The 14,834-nt window shown below is 43.0% G+C and overlaps 1 protein-coding gene across 1 annotated transcript in view; it reads left to right on the top strand.

Moving 5' to 3' along the window:
- MCPH1 (microcephalin 1) overlaps window positions 1–14,834 on the top strand; it is a gene marked incomplete at its 5' end in the record, with an annotated part of 223,245 nt that overhangs the window by 5,251 nt on the left and 203,160 nt on the right. The window lies entirely within an intron of this gene.

Genomic DNA, 14,834 nt, shown 5'->3' with positions numbered 1-14,834 from the left:
TGTAAAATATAAGGCTTAGACTTTGGCTGTTGATGTGTAAAGCTGCTCTAAAAGAATAAAGGCTATTAATTTAAAAAACTTTTAACAGTAAGGCATGGCCATTGATTCCATTTCTTTATCTTCTGTGGCCTGGGCAGTTTTGAAAACTCCAGCCTCACTCTCCACCCTTTTGTTTAAAATGAGATGTTCTTCATTTTGGATGTGACCTGTGCCCCATGTTTAGACTCAGGTTATGGTTTCCCACCCAGAAAGCTCCGTGAGTGAGGTGTGCCTACCCAGAGACCTGCAGTGTTCATCTGCATCTTAATTTTGGTCCCCTGGCAAGGTGTTTGCTGCTTTTCCCACTGTGTAATGACTGTTGTTTCCCTTGAGACTGATAAGCTACCTGTGGGAAGGCAGTTTAAGATCATGCAGACATTCTGCTCCCCCTACCCCCCAGGTGTAGCGTCGGTGATGATTCTTGCCTGAACCAACCTTAACTCTGAATCTTACAAGACGACTATTTTCCAAGTTCAGCACTTCCTCCTGTTTCCCCCGGCTGTGCCCAGCTGTGTACTATAGGAAAGAGCCTTCTCTTCTCCCACGCTGATTGATTAACTGATTAGTGTCAACTGCCGGGCTCCTATATTTTTCAGTGGCTTGTAGTTCATTACTGTCTGTTTGGTGCTCAGGTTGTTCAGATTTGGATAGAGGGAGCGCCTTCAGCTGATGCTTGTGTCATTGGGACATGTCCCGTCTGACACCTTACACTTCTCTACCCCAGCCTTGGCATCAGCCATTTCTCCAAAGGCCGTGATTCCTTTGAGTGGGGAATAGTATCAGAGACTGAGATGTGGCGCTGGTGGGCTCGCGGCCATGGAGTGTCACTGCTGCTTGGCCTTTCGAGCAAAGGCAGGAAATAGGTTTGTTCCTTTCTTCCCTTCTCCTTTCCTACTTTGGATTATTTGATCTGTTCGTTTTTAAACTGAAACTCTTTCCATTCTCTTTTTTATTCTTAATGTTTGCTTTGGGGATTACAAAATAGATCCTGAACTACTGAGTCTACTTAGACGCAATATTGTACCACTTCACATGAAATATAGAAACCTGGTAATTGTGTCCATTGCTTCTGCCCTGCCATCCTTTATGTCACTGTTGTCCTATGTACTACATCTATATGCATTGTAAGCTCACAGGACAGTGTTGTCATTTTGCTTTCAACAGTGGTCTGTATTTTAAGTAAACTGAGAGAAAAAATGGTCTCATATTTGTCTGTGTATTTACTCTTGCTCTTCATTTCTGAGGATCTGAGTTTCCTCTGGTCTTATTTCCTTTCAGTGTGAATTATTATGTTTGGCATTTCTTCTTTTTTTTAATTAAGATAAAGTCCACATACCATAAAACTCACCCTTTGAGTGTATATTTCAGTGGTTTCTAATATATTCTGTTCACAAAGATTTGTAGCAGTTACCGCTGCCTAATTCAAGAACATTTGTGTCACTCCAAAATAAGCTCCATAGCCATTAGCAGTCACTCCCCATTGTCCCCTTAACCCCACCCCCTGGCAACCACTAATCTACGCTTTGTCTCTCTGAATTTGCTTATTCTGGACATTTCATGTAAATGTAATCGTACAATATGTGGCTTTTTATGATCAGCCTCTTTAACTTGGCATATGTTTTAGAGGTTCCTTTGTGTTGTAGCCTGTGTCAGTACTTTATTCCTTTGAGTGGCTGAATTATAAGGATGTACCATGTTTTACTTATCTTCAGCAGGTGGACCTTTGGGTTATTTGCACTTTTTAGCTATTAAGAGTAATGCTGCTATGAACATTTGTGTACAAGTTTTTGTGTGAATATATAGTTTCAATCCTCTTGGGTATATATGCACCTAGGAATGAAATTGATGAGTCGCATGGACACTACTTGTTTAGCTTTGTGAGGAACTGCCAAACTACTTTTTGGATTGGATGCATCATTTTACATTCCCACCAGTAATGTATGAGGGTTTTTATCCCTCTTTCATGTTTACAGGCATTGTCGTGAATGTGAAGTGGTATCTCACTGTAGTTTTGATTTGTATTTCCTTAATGAGCAGTGATGTTGAGCAGCTTCTCGTGGTTTTACTGGCTTTTTGTATATCTGGAGAAATGTCTATTCAAATACTTTGTCCATTTTCTTTAAATTGGGTTATTTTTCTTGTTGAGTTGTAAGAGCTCTTTATCCTGGATATAATACCCTTATCAGATATAATATTTACAAACATTTTCTCCCTTTCTGTGGGTTATTTTTTCACTTTCTTGTTGATATCCTTTGAAGCACAAAAGTTTTTAAATTTTTCTTAAGTCCGTTGTATCTATTTTTTTCTTTTGTTGCTTGTGTTTTAAATGTCACATCTTAGAAATCATTGCCTAATCCCAGGATGTAAAGATGTACACCTATGCTTTCCTCTAAGTTTTATAGTTTTATCCTTACATTTAGGTCTGCAGTTATACTTGAGTTAATTTTTGCACATGGTGTGAGGTAAGGCTTCACCTTCACTGTTTTGCATGTGGTTGTCCAGTTTTCCCAGCACTGTTTGTTGAATAGACTGTTCTTTCCCTATTCAGTTGTCTTGGTACCCTTGTTGAAAATTAATTGACCATAGATACATGGGTTTATATCTGGATTCTCAATTCTGTTTCATTGATCTGTGTGTATCTTTATGCCAGCACCACAGTCTTGATTGCTCTAGCTTTACAGTAAGTTTTGAGGTTGGGAAGTGTGGCTCCTCCAGTTTTGATTTTTCAAGATTGGTTGCCTCTCCCAATTCCCTTGCATTTCTGTATGAATTTTAGGATTAGCTTCAACTTCAGGGGGAAGAAAAGGGCAACTAATATTTGATAGAGATTGCATTGAGTCTTTAATTAGGTAGGTGTTGCCATCTTAACAGTATTTAATCTTGCAATCCATGGCCATTTGGATGTGTTTTCATTTTTTTGGCTGTCTAATATCTTTCAGTGATGCCTTGTAGTTTTCAGGGTGCAAACCTTACACCTCTTAGGTTAAATTTATTCATAATTTTTTTTCTTTTTGATGCTATTATAAATGTAATTGTTTCATTGTTTAGTTGTTAAAATATAGAAATGTAACTGACTTTTGTATGTTGATCTTGTATTCTGCAAGTTTTCTGAACTTGTTTATTAGCTCAAAGTGTTTTTGTGATTTCCTTGGGATTTTCTGTATACAGTGTTGTGTAATCTGTATATAGAGATAGTTTTACTTCTTCCTTTCCAATCTGGATGCCTTATATTTCCTTTTCTTTTCTAATTGCCCTGACCATAATCTCCAGCATGATGCTGAATAGAAGTGGTGAGAGTAGCCATCCTTGTCTTGCTCCCAGTCTTCGGAGAAAAGCTTTCTGTATTTCTCTATAAAGTGTGATGTTAACTTTGGATTTTTTTTTTTTTATAGATCCCCTTTGTCAGGTTGAGGAAGTTTCCTTCTTTTCCTAGTTTTTTTGTTTGTTTGTTTCGGTTTGTTTGCTTATCATTAAAGGATGTTGGATTTTGTCAGATTCTTTTTCAGTGATTATTGAAATATTCATGTTTTTTTTAAATTCATTCCATTAATGTGGTGTATTAGATTGATTTTTTTTTTTTTTTTGCGGTATGCGGGCCTCTCTCTGCTGTGGCCTCTCCCGTTGCGGAGCACAGGCTCCGGACGCGCAGGCTCAGCGGCCATGGCTCACGGGCCCAGCCGCTCCGCGGCATGTGGGATCTTCCCGGACCGGGGCACAAACCCGTGTCCCCTGCATCGGCAGGCAGACTCTCAACCACTGCGCCACCAGGGAAGCCCTAGATTGATTTTATATGGTGAACCAATCTTGCATTCCTTGGGTAAATCCTGCTTCGTTATGTTGTATACTTTTTTTTTTAATTGCTGGATTAATTTGCTAGTACTTTTATTTTTGCATCTGTATTCATAAGGGATATTGGTCAGTACTTGTGATGACTTTTTCTGGTTTTGGTGTCAGGCAGTATTGGCATCATAGAATGAGTTGGGATGTGTTCTTCTGTCTTTTGAAGTTTGTAAGAATTGATGTTAATTCTTCAAGCATTTGGTAGAACTTCAGTGAAGCCATCAGGGCCTGGGCTTGTTTTTGTGGGAAGGTTATTGATTACTAATTCAATCTCTTGTTATAGGTTTATTCACATTTTCTATTTCTTGAGTCAGTTTGAGTAGTTTGTCTTTCTAGGACGTGTTCACTTCATCTAGGTTGTCTAGTTTGTTGGCATGTACTCGTTTGTAGTATTCTGTAATAATCCTTTTTATTTTGATAAGGTCAGTAGTGACCTTAAAAAAAAACCAAAATCATTCTTGATTTTAGTAATCACTTCCTTTTGTCTTGATCAGTCTAAGCTAAAGGCTTGTCGATTTCATTGATTCTGTCAAAAGAGCCAACTTTTGGTTTGTTGATGTTTCTCCATTGTTTTTCTGTACTTTTAAAATTTCCACTATAATTATTATTTCCTTCTTTCTGCTTGTTTTGGGTTCAGTTTGCTCTTATTTCTTTAGGTAGAACATTAGATTATTCATTTGAAATCTTTAGTCTTTTTTAATATGTGTTTATAGTTATAAATTTCCTTCTAAGCACTGCTCTAGCTGCATCTCTTGAAATTTGGTATATTATATTTTTGTTTTCAATTATTTCAAAGTATTTGCCATTTTTTCTTGTGATTTCTTTTTTGACCCATTCGTTATTTTGTAGCTTCTTGTTTAATTTCTACATATTTGTGAGCATTCCAAAGTTCATTCTGTTTTTGGTGTCTAATTTCATTCTGTTATGGGTAGAGAACATATTTTATATTATTTCAGTTCTTTTTTTTTTTTAAAGTAGTTGAGACTTGTTTTTTTTTTTTTTTTTTTTTTTTTTTTTTGCGGTACGCGGGCCTCTCACTGTTGTGGCCTCTCCCGTTGCGGAGCACAGGCTCCGGACGCACAGACTCAGCGGCCATGGCTCATGGGCCCAGCCGCCCCGCAGCATGTGGGATCTTCCCGAACCGGGTCACGAACCCATGTCCCCTGCATCTGCAGGCGGACTCCCAACCACTGCGCCACCAGGGAAGCCCCGAGACTTGTTTTTATGCCCTAACATTTGATCTGGCCCAGAGAATATTGTATGTGCACTTGATAAGAATGTGTATTCATTCTGTTGTTGTGGATGGAATGTTCCATATATAGATGTCTGTTAGATCTAGTTGGTTTATACTGTTTCCTAAGTTTCCTGTTTGTTTGTTGATCTGTTTAGTTCTATTTTTTAAAAAATATATTTATTTATTTATTTATTTTTGGCTTCATCGGGTCTTCGTTGCTGCACGCGGGCTTTCACTAGTTGTGGCGAGCGGGGGCTACTCTTCGTTGTGGTGCGCAGGCTTCTCATTGCGGTGGCTTCTCTTGTTGCGGAGCACGGGCTCTAGGTGCGTGGGCTTCAGTAGTTGTGGCTCGTGGGCTCTAGAGCGCAGGCTCAGTAGTTGTGACGCACGGGCTTAGTTGCTCCGCGCCTGTGGTATCTTCCCTGACCAGAGCTCAAGCCCGTGTCCCCTGCCTTGGCAGGCGGATTCTTAACCACTGCGCCACCAGGGAAGTCCTATTTCTATCCGTTACTAATTGGGGTATTGAAGTCTCCAAATGTTATTGTTAAATTGTTTATTTCTCCCTTCAATTCTGGCAGTCTAGCATTTCTTTTAATCAGATGACAGTAGATTTCCATGGTTTTCTCCATCTGAAAATGTCCTTATTCCATCATCATTTGTGAATAGTATTCTCAATGGATATAGAATTCCAGGGTGACAGGTTTTTTTCCCCCCAACTGCTCAAAGGTGTTTTCCCAGAGTCTCCTGTCCTCTGACATCTCATGAGAAGCCTGTAGTCTTTCAAATAATTTCTGTGTTGTAAGTAGTGTGTCCTTTATCTCTTTCTTCTTTCAAGTTTTTCTCCTTATCTTTGGTTTTCAGACGTTTCAGTGTCGAAGTGTGGTGCTTCTTAACTTACTCTGTTACGATTTTGCTGAGTTTTTTAATGTATGAGGTTATACATTTTTTTTCTAAAAGCATGATTGGTTTGGGCCGTTGTTTCTTCGAATCTCTTTCGTGCCTCTTACTCTAGCTGCCTATCAGGAGTTGACCAAGGTTTTCTGTAAAGGGGCAGATAGTAAATAGTTTAGGCTTTGTGGGCCGCATAGTCTTTATTCAGCTGCTCCCTGCCCTGGTGTGGAAAGAGCCCCGGAGAAGAACAAACAAATGGGTGTGGCTGGGTTGCAGTAAAACTTTATTATAAAACCTTGTGGTGGGCCGGGTGGCCTGCGGGCCCTGGTTTGCCAGTCCCTCCTGTGTGATAAAGTTTTTGAAATTTTCCCACTTGTCCCTAATGTCCTGGTTTTTGTTTATTGTTTTTCAGTCCTCTTTTTTCTCTCCAAGTTGATCTTTCTTCAATTTCATTGACTCTTTTTTCCATCAGTTCCATTCTGTCATTAAGTCCATTAATTAAATGTATTTCAGATATTTTTTCAGTTCTAACATTTCCACTTGGTTCTTTTTTGTGTTTATATGTTTTGTTTTTCAGCTGAGATTTCCTGTCTCTGCTTTCTCTGTCTTTCATTAAAAGTGTATCTTCCATTCCCTGGTGGAGGATAGTTATAGCCATTCCTTGTCTGGTCGTTTCAGCATCTTGAGGTTGGTGGCTATTGATTGTTTTTTCCTTGAGAATGTGTCACATTTTCCTGACTCTTCCGTAAAACAACTTTGGGTTGTATTTTGGGCATTGTAAATGTTATATAGACTCTGGTTTCTTTTCTGTTATGCCAAAGGGTATTGATTTTGTTTTAGCAAGCAGTTGAATTGTTTAGCTGTAAACTGTTGACTGTCATTTTACAACCTGTGCTGGGCATTGCTTGGATTTGTTCAGTTCAAGCCTTAGCTGCAGGCTTATTTGTTTGCCCCATGGACATGTAGATCAGGGGTCAGCCAGGGACTTGGACTTTATGCTCAGAATCTGAGGTTCCCCTTCTCTGGTTTTTTGCTTCCTGGATCCTTGCATCATTGCCTGGTGACCTTAGCTGCCCGGGCTCTTTATCCCCAGTTCCTTTGGCCAAGACAGCAGCTGCCCGTCACTACCCCTTCCGTAGAAATTGTCATGTTTTACTTCAGGGTAAAGCCCCAGAAACTGTGGTAAAGCCCCAGATTTTTTTTTTTTTTTTGCTTTCAAAATTTGCTTGTTTTTGTTCTTCCCTAGCCTCCAAAGTCTTCTGGTAGTTGAAGGGTTTTTTGGTATTTCCAGAATGTGTGGCTTATAGTTTATAGTGTATTTATTTGTGGGAGATTTGGTTTGTTAGGAATAAACACAGTGGAACGTAGTAGGTTCTTTTTGAAGCATCTGGTGCCAGTCTAATTTTTTTCTCCTTGTAAATTATTCTTTCTGCTTGGGGGCTGTAAGGATTTGTTTTTTTTTTTCTTTTAAAGTTTAGTAGTCTTTTCTTACTGTGTCTCTCATTGATCCAATTGATCATTCTAATTCTAGATTGGCCTTTTCAAGAGATTCAGGTCTTTATTTCTGAAATTTTTTCTTGGATGATTTAAGTATTACTGTGTTCCATTGCTTTGCTTTTCTTCATCAAGGGATTAAATTATATGCATGTTGGTCCTCCTTTACCTGCTTTTTATTTCAACCATTTAGACTCTGCTTCCTTCTCCTTTTGCTTCACCCTGTTTTGGCCTCAGCTCCTTCATATGTGTCCCATTTCAGGGTCACCTTACCTGAAGTGCTCTCTCTGTCCTCCCATCTATAGTAGAGCCCCCTTTGTTACTCTCTTTTGTGCTGGTATAGCTTATTCGTTCATTTGTGTGTCTGTCTGCCTACCAAATCATGCATTTTGGTCTTTCCATTATGATGTAAACTGTACGCACAACCTCCGTGTTTGTCGTCTTCTGTAGTTGTGTTTCCACTAAGCACCTAACACATAGTAGGTGCTCAGGAAGTATTTGTCCCAACAGCTGATGAACAGAGGAGATATCAGAGCTACAAGTAAAAGGTTGTATGGATACGTGGGTACAGAAAAATAGACCTTTACTGAAAGCTTGAAGTTAATGGAGAAGCTTGGGCAAACATGTAACCTGACAGCTGGGCACGCCAGTCCTGACGTGGGACCTCTCACCAACAGTTTTTCTCCTGCTATCCTGTTCCTTTGCTGGTCTGTTCCCTAATTTCCTTCCTCTTTACTCCCTTTCTCATCTCTGCCACTGCTTAGCTCAAGGGGCTCATAGAAACTACAAAATAACTGTAACTGTACCCGAAGGCAATCTCTTAAGGTCTCTTTAAAAGTGAATTTAATCACATTTTTAATACAAATTCTTTTCTTTCTTGTTTATTATTATTGTTTGTTGTAACACAGATTTTAACTGTTACATACAATTAATTACTGATTTTTAGATTTCCTTCTGCTATCTTGAAAACAAACTTTCTTTTGAATTAAATATATTTATATTTAAATGTGTGCTATTTTTAAAGTGAAAAATCCCTACTTAACCTACCGTATGCCTTATCTTCCAGCACTCCCCTCAGTTGGGGGAAACCTACCATTGAGAATTTGGAGTATATAGTTTCAGATTCTTTTTTACTGAGCATATAAAAAATGTGTAATCGTGCATGTATACACTCACATTTATATATATACATCCAAGTAAATAAGTAGGTTTGTTTTTTTCATGGAACGCACATATATGCTTTTTTAGTTAACAGTATAAGAGAGAATATTTTTCCATGTTTTTACGTAGAGATGTATCTTGTTTTTTAAAACATATATTGGTCTTTTGTAATAGATACCCAGTAATTTATGTAACCTATCTCCTATTAATGAGTATGAAGTTTTTTCCATTTCTTTCTTCTTTTTCTTTCCAATCAGAAATAGAGCAACATTGAACCTTTGTGTACATTACTTTCTTGCAGAGGTATAAGTCTTTCCATAGGTTTAAATTCCAAAAATGGACTTTTGGGTTCAGAGGGCTTACATAGTTAAGCTTTTGATAGATGCTATCAAGTTACATTCTGGAAAGAATGTGCCAAATTCCGTTCTTTCTAGCAGTGTGAGTTATCAGACTTTTTAATCTTTCCTACTTTGTAGGTGAAATGATAAAGTTGATTTCATTTGCATTGCCTTGATTTTTAGTGAGCTTGAACTTCCTTTGACAGAACTTGGAGGTGACAGCCAAGCTAACCTTTATTTTTTGTGTCATGTATCCATTCTTCTTTCGTTAGCTGCCTGTGCAGACCATTGCTTGTGTTTTCCACTGAGGATGTGAACTTTGATGAAATACATAAGGTCACTAGGTGTCACTAGAGTCCCGTTTTGCTGGGTTATTTCTGGTGTGTTCTTTCTAAGAGCAGACAACTGTAACTGCAGTTGATAAAATTCTGATGTTTCCTTTGGACACACATTTCCATATTGAAGGAAGAAGAAACAAAGGTGAAAGGAATGAAGGTCAGCTTGACCATCACCTCTAAGTCCAGTTGGAGGAGGTTGTTGAAGTTACATGTTTTAAACAGTCACAGACAAACAGATAACTGGGGACACAGTTCTCAGGCGACATCCCTGTGTGTTTGAGAGTCCGCCCCTCACACCTGCCTTTAGTGCTTCCTACACACAAGCATGTTTCCTTGCACAACCACAATGCGGCCATCCATGCTGATCTCACCGGCTGTTCCAGTCACACACCTGATAGCCGTCGACTCCACCCCAGAAACCCTCGTTGTGTCTGGTTGTTGCATCTCCCCGTCTTTCTCCCCCTGGAGCCCTTCCTTGGCCTGTCTTCGGCTTTCCTGCCTTTGATGCTGTTGAAGGCTACGCATGGGACTGAGTCGGGAGTGTCTGGTGTTTCCTGGTGAGATGATCCAGGTTCTGCGTCTTGCAGGGATGACCTGGGACTGGTGATGGGCGGTTCCTCTCTGTGATGGTGGCGCCTTCCAGGCTGCTCCACGGGGGTGAATAGGCCCCCTTGGCAACTAGTCAGTGTGGCTTTTGACGGAGGGACTTTCACACTCTGTAAATAACTCTCCCTCATCACACTGTGTGTGTCTGTACTTCATCCAGTGGGTTATAATCCATTACTATCATTGTTCCTTTTAAGGTTTGAATTGTCCTCCATTGGCCAGTGGTAGCCCGCTCAAGTTGACTTTTGTCATTGTCATTATTTTATCATTTCTCCATCATTCCCTGAACACTTCTTTTCTCTTCTGGCACAATTTAGTCCAGGCTCAGCTTGTACTTCCTCTTTCCCAGCCCTGCATGCAGCCTTTTCTCCAAGGAGCCCTGGTTCCTTTTAGTGGAAAAGTAGTACTTGAGTCCAAAATCTGGGTGGTAGGCATGCTCATTGCCAAGGGGTGCTGGTCCCACGCCTTCTTGTGGGCAGAGTTGGTGATACGTACCTGTATCTGTGCCCCGCATTTGTTTCTGCAGCCATCCGTGGATAGCGAGTCAGTGAGTTCCCACGGGTACCTGCGATTCCAGCCCAGAGATGCCTTTCCTGCCAGCTCATGACATGGCACTGCGAAGCGGTTTTGATGTTTGACACGTGCGGGGGAAAGGCTACTTGAGCACCAGACACGTGCTCTGCTGTCCTGGGTGCCCCTTGGTCTGCGCAGCATTTGATGCAGCACTTGGGAGGCGCAGAAGGCAGTCATTCCCACCTCACTCTACAGGGGTCTGAACTTCAGTCCTGGCCAGGATACTTTGATTTAAAGCCTTATTTCACTGTTGACAGAAGTATTTGTTGTAGACCAAGGCATGTGTACTGGAATTTGACAGATTAAGGCGGGTCATCACACCAGTCACATAAATTGTCCCTACTTTGGGCCAGGGGTTTTTATTTCCCCAGAATGTTCTCTGATACGGTTCAGGATGGAGGTGGTCAGCCTTTTACCGGCAAATCCAAAGGCCCCAGGGTGGGCGTCCGGGGGCTCCTGGCGGAGGGGCCGCGGGGGTCAGCGTGGCCTGGGCAGTCAGGGCTGCGGGTGGAGAGCAGTGGGCCTTCGGGAACCGAGGCCTCAAGTCAGTCCTCACGAGGAACCTAGCGGGGGTGGGGCTGGGAAAGTTTCTTGCCGCAAGCTCTCCCCGTCCGTCTGGTTCCTGTTCGTTAGTGTCTCCCCGGCATGCACACGCTCTCGTTCGAAGATCGGTGAGCAGCGGCGGGCATAGTGACGTGCCCCCACCAGGCAGAGGAACGGCACCTGGCCGGGCGGGTGCAGCGGGCCAGGCGGGCGCAGCGGGGCGGGCTGGGCCGGGCCGGGGGGCCGAGCTGCGCAGGCGCCCGAGGGGCGCGCACCCGGACCCTTCGCTAGCTCCTGGCCGCCGCCGACGCTCCTCCGTGCGTGCTCCGGCGTTTCCCCTCCAGTGCCCCTCCCTCAAATCCAGGTCTTAAACTTTTTTTCTCCCCTTACGGCCTTGTCAAATCCTGCCTCTCCTCTGATCGCTTTCCAGCAAGCAGCCTGGAGCGCGGATCCAGGCCGCGGGCTGTGGCGCCCACCCGGCCGGCTGCTCCCCGCGTGCGCCGTCGGCGGTCGGTGCTCTGCCCGCAGCGCTGCCCCCTGAACGTCTGTGACCCCTCGCTTTCTCCCCTGCGCCGCTGGTAGGGGTGGGGACGAGACCTGAACCCTCTGTCAGGACTGTGTGCTTGGAGCCTGGCGCCCCGTCAAAGTTGCCATCCCGTAGTCCCGGTGTTTCGTCTCCCCTTAGCGCCCTGCCCTTCTGCTGGGCATTAAGACGCTTGTGCTGAATGACTTACTGACCGGGCTTGGGGTGGCCGGTCCTGAGGGTGGGACGGGCGTCAGGGTCCCGAGCAGGCAGGGCGGGTAGTGCTGCAGGTCCCACCACTCAGCCTCGGATCCCAGGCAGGACTTCCCAGGGCAGGGCCCGCGTGCTGGGCTGAGCCCAGGGCTCTGAGAGTGGCAGCCAGAAAACAGAGGTGGAAGCCTCGTCCTGCTCTTAGGGGCATCTCTTGAAACTCTTCTCTTCTTAACCACTAGATGGGGGGATGATGTCATCACTGTACATTTCTGAAGAAAAGCAGAAGTGCAGCTGGTGAGCTTCTTCTGTTTATTCAGTAGATTTTGATTGAGCGCCTGATAAACGTGGTTTTGAGGTAGGGGCTTCAGTACTTTCCTCCGCGTGTGGGCGCACGTTATGTTTGTATCGTGGAAGGACCGATGTTCAACCGAGTGGGTGCAGGGAGTGTGTCCACACCAGGCTCCATCCTACCCCATGGGGGGCGGGTGGTCGGGAGTCCAGGGTCAGGCGCACCTCCAGCCCGATGGGGCGAGCCTTTCCAGGTTACTCACTAATAGAGGAGACTGGTGGTTTTGTAAACTGGAGCAGATGGTCTTGCGTGAGCCTCAGTTTCCTCGGTCGTTCAGTGGGGGGAAAGGTACTGCTTCCCCACCAGGCTGGAGTGAGGCTTCACAGGAGCTGACTGAGCCTCATGACGCTGCCGGTTATAACTTTCCCGTCGTCTTGGTGATGATGGGATGATCCCAGGTCTTCCCGTACGAGTCTTCTATCCGGGTGCTTCCGGCCACCCCTTTTTGGCTACTTTGTTGCTTATAACAGTGGGAAATGGGTGACATTTCTCCGGAGCGGGATGAGCTGGTAAAGACTGCTTGAGGTAGAAATTGGTAAAATCAAAGGTTTTTTTTCTTTTTTTTTTTTTGCGGTACCCTGGCCTCTCACTGCTGTGGCCTCTCCCGTTGCGGAGCACAGGCCCCGGACGCGCAGGCTCAGCGGCCATGGCTCACGGGCCCAGCTGCTCCGCGGCATGTGGGATCCTCCCGGACCAGGGGCACGAACCCGTGTCCCCTGCATCGGCAGGCGGACTCCCAACCACTGCGCCACCAGGGAAGCCCTCAAAGGGTTTTTTTTTTAAAAAGACGCATCCTTAAGAAATCTCCTGATCTTCTCAATCCTTGCTGCCCGTTTCTCATCTCTTTTCATTAGACCCATAATTCTGCCCAGCTCTTAACTGTAGGCTTCCTACAGGCTTCGGTGATTAGTTGGTTTTTTAAAAATCCACTTTATAAAAATGATTTTCATAAGATGAAATATTTCCATTTTAAGTATATAGTTCACTGAACTTTGACAAAGGTACACACCCATGCTACCACCATCACAGTCAAAACACAGCATTTTAATCACCCCAGGGGTTCCTTTGTGTCCCTTTGTAGTCAGCTTCCCGGCCCACACTCCCCACTCACCTGGTTTCTGTCAGTATCGATTAGCTTTTTCTGTTCCAGAGTCTGGTGTAAATGCAGTCATCCAGTGTGTGTTAAGTTGTGCCTGGCTTCTTTTGTTTAACGTGATGTTTTTGAGATTTATCCGTGTTGAGATTTATCCATGATTTATCCATCATCCCCCCCATCAATAATTTCATTTCTTTTATAGCAGAATAGTATTCTAGTGCATGGATATACCAGTTTGTTTACCCATTCACCTGTTACTGGACGTTTGGGTAGTTTTCAGTGTTTGATTGTTACCAGTAAAGTTCCACGAACAGTCGTGTGTGTGACCTTGTATATCTTCATGCTCCTGGGTCGTTACCCACACTGTTTTCCAAGGCGGTTGTGTCACTTTACGTTCCTACCATCAGGGCACGAGTCTTCACCAGCACTTGCAGTTTGTCAGTCTTTAATTTTAGCTTTTCTAGTGGCTGTGTAGTGGTATTCATGTGTGTGTGTGTGTGTGTTTGTAGCAGTTTTTTGGGATAAAATTCAGCCAGTGTACAGTTCAGTGGTTTTTAATATACTCACAGAGCTGTGCAGCTACGACCACAATCAGTTGAAAGCATTCTCATCACCTCAGAACAAAACCTTTGCATCACTGATCCCTCTATGCTGCCCAGCCCAAGGCAGCCACTGGTCTACTTTCTGTCCCTGTGGATTTGCCTGTTCTGGATGTTTCATGTAAACAGAATCATACAGTATGTGATCTTTGGGCGTGGCTTTTTTCTCATGACCTAATGTTTTCAAGATCCATCCATACTGTAGCCTGTGTCAGAGTTTCATTGCTTATGATCGAATAGTATTCCATTGTACGGCTGTCTCACATATATCCATATTGTATACGATATGCAAATATTTTCTTCCATTCTGTAGGTTGTCTTTACACTTCCTTTACAGTTTCCTTTGAAGCAAAAAGATTTTAATTTTGATGAAGTCCAGTTTATTTATTTTTGTTTGTTTCTTGTGCTTTTGTGTCATTTAAGAAACTATTACCAGATCCAAGATCACAAAGACTTACTATCTCTTTTCTAAGAATTGTATAGTTTCGGCTCTCACATTGAGGGTTTTGTGTACCGTGCGAGGTCGGGGCCTCGTGTCTTCCTTCTCGTGTGGTCGTCCCACAGCTGTCCCGGCCCCATTGGTTGAAAAGACTTCCGTTGCTCTTTCCCCAGGGACTTGTCTTGACCCTCTTGTCAAAAATTAGTTAACCGTAAACGTGAGGATCTCATCTGGTTTTAATTATAGTTTTCTGATGTCAAGTGCTGAGCATAAGATAATGTGCTTAGTGAATCTTTGTGTATCGTCTTTGGTTTAAATCTTTTGCCCATTTTTTTTTAAAGTGGATTTTTGTCTTCTTAATATTGAGTTGTATGTGATTTTTGTATATTGTACATACTAATTTCTTTGGTCAGATTCACATATTGTAATTATTTTCTCTCAGTCTGAGACTTTTGTTTTCTTTATTGTGTCTTTCAAACTATACAAATTTTTTGTTTTGTTGAAGTGCAGTTTTTCATTTTCTTCTTTTGTGCTTTATGTTTTAACATCCTATCTGAA

This window comes from Hyperoodon ampullatus (genome assembly GCF_949752795.1).
Source record: "Hyperoodon ampullatus genome assembly, chromosome: 20".
Classification (NCBI taxonomy): Eukaryota; Metazoa; Chordata; class Mammalia; order Artiodactyla; family Ziphiidae; genus Hyperoodon; species Hyperoodon ampullatus.
This window is presented reverse-complemented; position numbering and strand designations above follow the sequence as displayed.